Here is a 9627-nt window from a genome sequence, read left to right as displayed (position 1 = left end):
TATATATACACATAGATACATTTTGAAAGTTCACCTTTATGGTTTTGAGATACTGAAATTCGAGATACATATACAAGTGCATATATTGTATTTCTGCCCATCTAAAACTGGGGCCGGCATGTGCTCCTCTTTGTTATATTGCAAGTACCTACATTATTTACTTGTGGAGGGTGATAGGGCATGAAGCTGAGCTTAAGCAGTTGTTCATCCACTTAATTGAATGATTCATAGTAATTTAGATTGGATTTTAATTTGATTCAAGCTCATGTAATTTGTGCATGGCTATGAATCACATTAAATCTGTGAAGCACTACTCACCCTATTGAACTGTTAATTCTACCCCTAGTATTTAGAATGTTTCATCTGTTTAGCACATAGGTGAATATATATACTTTTAAATTATATTTAATACTTAATGACCTTATTATATCATACAAAGATTAATGAAAGTGCACTGAAATGCAGAAACATGCTAATAAATTGTTTGTTTTGCTTACCTTTCAGTCTCATATTCTGTAATCTGGGGGTCACTTTGTAGCTTCTGTAAAATAAAACAATACTTATTTTGTTGCATTTTCATTGGTCTGTACAATATTACACAATAATGTTTTATTAAATGGAGTTTATCATTCACTATAGCTAGAATCATCTAGTACAGTACAACCTCTTATGGTTCCTGCTTTTCTAATGATGTTTCTTTAACATAATACAGTTACTGTGGATCTAACAGAACTGCCCCTTAATATCCCACTCTAAAGAACATAAACAATACCAGCACTTCTTTTTGTTACAGAACTTAAAATGTCATGACCATATGTACCTACAGAGCCCAAAACAAAAAGTTATCACCATACCCTAAACTGTAAGTAGGTTGTCACAGTAAAAAAGGACCATCATGTAAAATCCCTAATATAAAACAAAAAGCACCGCAGTCTGAATCTAGACAGTTTGGCAGCAGTTATATATGCCTGTAAGAGGCCTAAGAGGATGTTATGTTTGAAAAGATGTGGAAACAGGTGAAAACAAAGAAAAGGTGCAACGAATAAAGGGATAAACTTTTGTATAAAAGTGTCAGACAATCTCGCTTGGAGATGGGTTGCTGCCTTCTGAAGATGTAAAAACTAATCTGAGTGAGGTTTGGGTGTTATCTTTCAAGTTTACTCTCCATAAAACAACCAGGGAAGTAACCTAAATTACAGCACCTAGTACCTTTCTGGTATTTTCAGTACTTTATTGTTTACTTCATAGAATTGTATAACTTTATTACAGTTTTTTTAAACATACTGGCATTGTGTCTGTATAAAATCTGAGTGTACCCAGTCTAGTTAATCTGTGCTTTTTTTTTAGGAATTTTGCACTTTGACCACTTCTTTTTGTATTAAGCTACAGCGTAGTTAAAATAGTCGATATTGTGCATTTCTTTGTCTCCTGGTTGTTTGTTTAGCTAATAGATCTTCTTCCGTTTTTTTACACTGAGTGTTCTTCTTTGTAAATTTTTCAGATAACAGCTCTATCTAGATAATAAAAGTGTTTTTTTCCTGTTACTTTCCACTGCTTCTCCAAATTTTACAAGTTTTCTTACATTAAAGAACATTTTTCAGTTGATTTTCTTCTCTAATTGTAAACTTGCTGAGGGCACTAGTAGTTATTCAGTGGCAGGGAATGAATCACTGCTGAGTCACATATATTATCGACTGGTTCTAGGGCTGCGGTGGTGCAGCAGTTAGCATTGTCGCCTCACAGCAAAAGGTTCTCCGATTCGATTCTCAGCTGGAGCACCTTCTGTGTAGAGTCTGCATGTCCTCCCTGTGGTTGAGTGACATTTAAAGACATGCGGGTATGTGCGTGCATGGATGTGTGTGCCTTCTTTGAAGTTTGGGTGTTGGGCTGGCACCTCAGCACTGTAAAAATCCACTGCCAATCATTAGCGGACCAGAGTTCCGCTGTGGTGACCCCTAATTGGGAAAAGCCAAAAGGCATTAGTTTCCCTGTCTACCTTCTTATTGGTTCTTTCACTTCTTCCACTCAGTTTAAACAATGGGTGGCAGAGCTCTGCACAACACTATGTAATGCTGCATTTGACATATATACTTTCACTTTCAAATTCTCTCTCAGCATCCTTATTTATATCCTTCTCCCAGTTAAAGCTGTATAAATATTAGAGGTAAACAGCAGTACATTATTGTTTGTCATAAGTGATCTCATAGGCAATTCAGACAAATTATTTCACTACTTATTTGGTGTGGTGCTAAAACCAAGTTTCTCCTATCCACATTTATTAGTATACCCCAAACCAATACCTTATCTATGAGTCAAAAAATTCTCTCTCAGCAGCTGCATGAGAAGACTCTGGCCTTCTGATAAGAGGCATGCTGCTCCTCCTGTGGAGACTTAGAATGCTCCTTCAGACAAATAACACCTCCAGTAAATCAACCCCAAATCTTAAAGGTACTACACCCATACCTCTGAGCCTCTTAGTGCAAGAAATCTGGACAAAGGCCAACAAAATGGGGGGACAAGGGTGCAAAAATAGGGACATATTTTAAATATTGCTCATAAATATAGGAAGTTGTTAGAGTAACGGGGTTTGTTAACTTATACATTTTCAGAAGGATTTGAAGTCTGAAACTTAAATGTGTGTCATTATTTAGTGACTTCAGTCCTCAGATCATCCCAGTGATTTGTCAGAAAGCAACAAATTTTATGAGGAGCAGACCAAAAATATGAGCCCAAAATCTGGAAAGTCAGCAAAAATCAAGACAATTGTGAAATATGACTACCCTACCTTTTTTAGCCTGTATTAGTTAAGCATGTGGAACTACGGATTTGCTGTTCCCTTCTGTCTCTGCAGCCAGTTTGGTTGAAATGGGCATTCTGAGACAATGTAGCAATTGTCTCATGTTTATTGACAGCCACTTACAACTTAAACAAACTGACATACTGTGTGTAATAAATGTAGTTATATAATGTTATTGTAGAAAAAGCTGTCACAGAAAGCCTCTACAAAAAACATTCTGTCAGTGTCAAACAATGCTACACTACACCAATAATATATACCTCTGTCCAATCACACAGACCTACATATGCTGAAGCTCTTAAAAGCAATGTAAATAAACCACAAAGGCCTCCCAAATGTAACGTAACAAACACAAGCACAGAGAGTACCCACCATGAAGCACACATCTATGAGTCTCATTGATTCAGTTTAAAACCCCATAAGGCAAACTTCAACACTGTCCACTGTATTAGCCTTAGGTGATGCCATAGTGAGGCACACTGATGCACCACTTACAAGCTGAGCAAGGAGACAGTCATGTTCAGTTGCCTATCAGGTGCCACTATCAGGTGCCAGGATTCACCACATCATAAAGGCACACATGTCCTTGTACCACAAGTACACATATGATACATTCATTGCACATGTGGGTATAAATTTCTTAAAATGTACCTCCCTGGAATATGTGAAGAGAGACATGATGGAGCTATTAGAATATGTGTCTGTGGCAGGTATGAACCTAGCCTTGAACTGTATTCGACCCTCACCAAGAATGAAGCCACAAAAAGAACAAAAGATAATTGGCTTCAACAACTGGCTTGGCTTCTGGTGTCATTCAAAGGGGGTAAAATACATGTCAGCCTGGGAAGAGATGGCAGATCTGCTTTGCAGATATGGGCCTGCACCTCTCTTTACAAAGCTTCCATATACTGGCCAAAATATTGTCCACCCCTACAGTGCCCACTTTAGGCAATGTCAGTCTTCTAAAGCTTTCAACATAACTAAACATAATGCTGCTCAATGTCTGGAGCTTAAACATAAAACTCCACTCTCTGCAAGCACTACTTACCCTGGAAAATGTCAAAATATACACCATCACATAGACTTGCTTCAGGAACAGTGAAAGCCCTCCATCACTGCAGGGCTTAAAAGCCTGTTAGTCACACAGGCCTATTGCATTAGACAGATGTATTAAGGGTGACAATGTCTCTATATTTTATTTTATTTATTTATTTATTTTACATTTGTTGACCATGTTTGTCTATCTGAGCTAATAGCCTTTTTTTCACCGGAGGCCCGGGGATAAAAGCTCCACATATTTTACCAAAAAGTTTACAGATGCAGTGTACAGTATACAGAAAGGTTTCAAGCCACATTATATAAAAAAGGTATGAGTAAAGGTTATAGAGCAAATGTGACAATAGAGCAAAATTATAGTATGTAGATGTTAGTAATAAGTCTTGGTAGAGTAAAGAGAAGTAAAAGATTTGAAAGGTGGTCTAGGGAGGTTAATGTTTTTGGTTTACACTGACAGATAAAAACCTATTAGAAGAGTCTAGAGAGAGCTCATAAAGAATAATAGAAATAGAGATTAGAAATAATGGTTAGTTCGTAGTAAGAATTTTAGAAATAGTGGGGATAATTATGGAGGGTGAATAGAGTGGCAGAACCAGTGAGTTGTTAAGTATTCTTTAGTTCCTTCTTTGAATTGTTTAGGTTGCTTGAGGGACCTAATTTCTAGTGGCAGTTTGTTCCACGAGATAGAAGGATGATAGCTATAAAGGTTACATCCAAATTTGGCCTTGGGTTTATAGATCAATAGTAGGTCTTGTTTGGAGCTACGGAGAGACCTAGAGGGAGTATAATGAATGATGAGAGACGGTAAATTAGGACAGTTAGACGGCTGGTATAGGGCAGAGTGAATAATCTGGAATTGAGAGATTAGAAGCAGGTGTGGTAATTCTAGTCAGGTTAAGTATTTAAGTGAGAGTCAGTGATGGGATTTATAGGTTTGGTGAGCTGAGTCTCTAGCTACCTTGTTGTACATTGATTCTAATTTAGCTAGGAGTGAGGAGTTAAAATTTGTGAGGATTTGAGAGCTGTCTAATAGGTTTCGTAGGAGGTAAGCAATTGAGAGAGTTACTTTAGTTTCCTTAGTGAAGAACTTTTTATTTCTGTATAGGAGACCCAGTTTTTGATGAGTTTTCCTGATACAATTGTTGGCATGCAAGTCAGACTTAAGGTGATCATCTATAGTGACACCTAATAGTTTTGTGCTAGAGTCTGCTACGATAGGAGTGTTATTGAGAGGCAGTATGGAGAAGGAGGATTTTAGATGGTTAACATTTTTGGGATGAAAGAGTAAAAGTTTTGTTTTTTTAGGGTTCAGAATAAGTAGGCTGTTAGAGAGAAGGGTTTCTACTGAGTGAAAAGATGCCTGAGTTGCAGAGATGAGTTCAGAGGGGGAGTCAGCAATGGTGATGACTGCAGAGTCATCTATGTATTGCATAAGGGATGATTGGGGGCAGGAAGTATAGAGTAGATTGGTAAAGATGTTAAAAAGTAATGGCCCAAGAACTGATCCTTGTGGGACACATCCCATTTTTACTGGGAGAGAAGGGGAGAGTGCAGTGTGCCATCTCACTGATTGCATTCAACCTTGAGATAGCTGGAAAACCAGGCAACAGTATCAGGAGAAGTCAAGTTAACTATATTCTTAAAAAAATGAAAATCTCACCTCCAGGCTTGTTAGACAAGATAATGACTTGGAACTCCTCCACATCCATCTTACTATGGACACAACTCCATATCACACCGTATCACATCATAGCTAACTACACAATCCCTGCAATGCCCCGCTCATCCCATACCTCCTATCTAACCAAATTGGAGTACCTCTGTATTGAGCTAAACACCATTCTCCTAGGAGACTTCAAGTATCCTTCCATAAAAAAAATTTCTGGACTTCATCAATACAAACTCTCTGGACCAGTTAGTCCACACCCCAACCATGGGTGATAATATACCCTGGACTTGGTCCTTACCAGTATGGGACAGTTCTGATCCACACCAGTTTTTAACCTCTTCCTTAGTCAAATCAGACCACAAGGCAGTCACATTTACCTCAAGACTGAAGCCAGAAGTATTCTCTAATACCTCAGTATTCAGAGACTATACAATGGCTAATTTCCTAAAACTGAGTGGTGGCATTGTTAAATTTAAAAGCTCCCTCCATCTCAACAACCCCATTGCTTATGCAGAATCCTTCACTGCCAAAATCTATACAGGTGAATAGCTGCATAGACACATATGCCCCCCCTTAGAAATAAATAAATGCAAAGCTCAATTAAAAAATAAACCAATAGGGTGGAAATAGCCCTAATATAAAAAGACTCTATAATAGAAGAGAAGCCAACAACACTCTTGCTGAACAAACAAGGCACTCCATATCCTGATCAAATTAACCAAAGCCACATATGAGGAAAAAACAGTTAACTAAGTGAAAAACAACCACAAAGCTTTCTTTAACTGTGTTATAAACCTTAAAAAGCAATGCCCAGCACTGTGCACAGATAACAGCACATATCACACACTCATACCCAGAGGACATAGTCAATCAACTCTCCGACAAGTTTAGTTCTAGCTTTACCCCTCCTCCCCTCCAGTATTCTCAGATTAAATAACCACAGCTACACCCCTCAAAATCTCAGAAGAACAAGTTCTCAAGGCATTACGTAAGGCCAAGAACACTATATCTAAGGACCAGAAAACATATGAGGTCATCTTCTGGTCATCTAAAACATGACTTGCCAGACTGCATAAAGAAACTATTCAATATTAGCATAAAAAGAGTCTTCATACCAGATGAATGGAAGACAACAACAGCCTCATTTCCTTGCACAAAGAAGCGGCTTCAATGGACCCAGGTAATTACAGACCCACAAGCCGGACTAGTCTCATCTGTAAGGCTACGGAAAGGATCATTATGGAATTATTAAATAGGGTTATAGATAACTTATAGACTCTTGACCCAACTCAGTTTGTATTCATCAAGAGTAAACCCTGCCTACTTAACAGGGTTGATTTCTTTGAAAAAGTCACTGAGGCAATGGATGAGGGCAAATGAGTGCACACTGCATATCAGAACCTCACAAAGGCGTTCAAAACAATCTCACACTCAGGCATTCTAGGCAAACTCTCTCAACTAATTGGTTAACAAACTGGCTCACAAATAGAACACAGAAAGTAAGTGTGGAAAGTTCTACCTCATCCAAAAGATCTGACACTAGCAGAGTGCCCCAGGATTCAGTCCTTGGGTCAGTCCTCTTTTTAATTTACCTGTCACACATCAAAGCTAATGTTATGGATTTGTGGCTAGCTAAGTTTGCAGATGGTATCTCTGCAGGATGCATATGAAAGAGTCTCTTTTGTATGAGATAAAAGCTCCCACTGGTTTTAACATTATTAAAAAGGTTTTTGGCTTTTATCAGTTTTGGTTTTTGATGTAAGTTTAAGTAGCTATTTGTTATTTTTAATTTTGTTAGCATATGATGTCATTATCCTGTCTTACTCTGAGTATGACCTCTGTTATGCACTCAGATGATCTGCTTCTGAGTGTGAAACATATAGAATGAGAATCAGCATCTCTTCTTCTGTCAGCTTTTCCCAGTTAGGGGTCGCCACAGTGGATCACCTGTCTGGTTATGATTGGTAGAGGAGTTTTACGGTGACGAGTTCCCAGCCCGGTGCCCAACCGTCCATGGAAGGCACACACATGCATGCACTCATGCCTAGGGCCAATTTAGCGTATCCAATCCACGTACAGCATGTCTTTGGGAGGAAACCAGAGCACCAGGAGGAAACTCACACAACCACAGGGAGGACATGCAGACTCAACACAGAAGGTATCCCAGATGAGGATCAAACCGGAAAACCTCTTGCTATGAGGTGGCAATGCTAACTGCTGCACCTCCGTGGCTGCCCAGAATCAGCATCTCCAATATCAGGGGATAATACCCTCCCATAAAAAAAGAGTGAACTGTTCCCTTCACATGGGTAGGTAACAGCTGCCCTTCAACGGGGAGTTTAAGTATCTTGGGTCTTATTCACAAGTAATGACAAAGGGAACATGACACTGACAAGTAGATCTGAGCAGCCACTGAAGTGTTGCTGGCACTGATCTAGGGTGATAAATCAGGAAGTGAGTCTTGCACAAAACTCACAATTCACTTAGCAGTTTACATCACAATCATCTCTGCCGCTAGCTAAATGTGGCAAGAACTAGATCAAATGTGCAAACTGTATATATCAGGTTTCTCTGCCAAGTTACTGGACTTAATATGCATGGCAGGGTGAGTTACTCTCTGATACTGGTAAGTCTTGTATTAGACCTGACACTACTACAGTGGAAAACAAAGTCACTCTCAGGGGTTTTCAGTGATTTATATGGATGCCATTTGTGGGGTATTTATAATTTGCTTAGTTTTGTTTTGTTTACTGAGCTGTCTAGTTGATTTGAGGCTTTTTTCCACTGGAGGTCTAAAGAAAAAATTTCCACAACTAGTCCACCTTTAGCTAGAAGGCATTATAGGGTTATTTACTAAGAACTTCCTGTGGAATGACCTACAGAGTATGCTCAGGAGCAGACATAGATAAAAATTGAAGGATTATATCTCTTAGGTGGGCCAAAAATACTTGAGGCTCAATAAGGATGATCTGGAATCCTTGGCTGGGAAAAGGAAAGTTTTGTCTGTCTTACATATTACCATACCATTGCACCTTTCTGCAGGAAAAGTGTAAAGAAAGTGAGTGTAACACTGATCTCCCATATTATGTTTGTTTTCCCTTTAAGTTACCATCTTACCGTTATTGAAAACTTTTTTCTTTAATTACGGAAATCTGTCTGTACTGAAAGAACGCTATCAATGAGCACAGATATAACTTTCTGTTACTTTGTGTAGTACTAGAGAAGCTACAGTGTTTCATACTGGAAAGTAGAACTGTGAATTAAGCTCTATATGCACATATGTGCACTTAATTATAGAACTATGAAATAAAAATCAATTGTTGGGCTTGTACTATAAAATATATTACACAATTTCTGGTTCAACTTCTTGAATGTCAGTGGTCTAAACCTCAAGTAGACAGGTGGGTTACCTCATATATCTTATTTTTTTACAGCGATATTAATTTGAAGTTGACAAAGTGGTAACAGAGTCTGGAAACTAGGGTGCTGTTACAACAATAATTAATGCATTAAATATTCAAAAAAAAAAACTCACCTGTAGAAGAGATGAAACTTCCTGATGCCATATGTTGTCTTGTTTATTTCTGAGTTCAAATGTCAATGATTGTAAAACATTTTCTAGATTCTTCACCTTATGAAGAAGCCAGTGCTCATTAATCTGAAAAAGAAACAGGAAAAAGCAAGAAAAGATTGCATGGAAGTGTTAGTCAAACAGAAAGTGAAGCCAAGGGTGCAAAACCTAACAAACCATAAATTAAAAAAAAAAAAAAACTGAGGGCTATCTTCACCAAGCACAAAATTTACCAGAGATTAAATGCTTTCATCTTCTATATTTCAGATGATGAATCCTAATACTGGAAGACAGTTACATTAGCTCAATGCTAAGCTCTTTGATATTATAACATTTCAGTTTTCTCATAGGAACACACATCCAAATGCTAAGGCACTGACAGCACCTTCCTTTGGTCATTTTGGCATCCTCCAATGACCAGTGATGGGGCGTTGCTAAAGGAAGTCGAGCAGTCTTATCAGCACCAGAAATGACTGTATTTAAGGTACTAACTTCCAGATGTGGGTGAGCACAGAACACACAGAATGTGAGACA

Source organism: Protopterus annectens, chromosome 4.part1 (genome assembly GCF_019279795.1).
Source record: "Protopterus annectens isolate FY-2018-M chromosome 4.part1, PAN1.0, whole genome shotgun sequence".
NCBI lineage: Eukaryota > Metazoa > Chordata > Ceratodontiformes > Protopteridae > Protopterus > Protopterus annectens.
The sequence above is the reverse complement of the archived record's forward strand: the minus strand, read 5'-3'. Positions refer to the sequence as shown.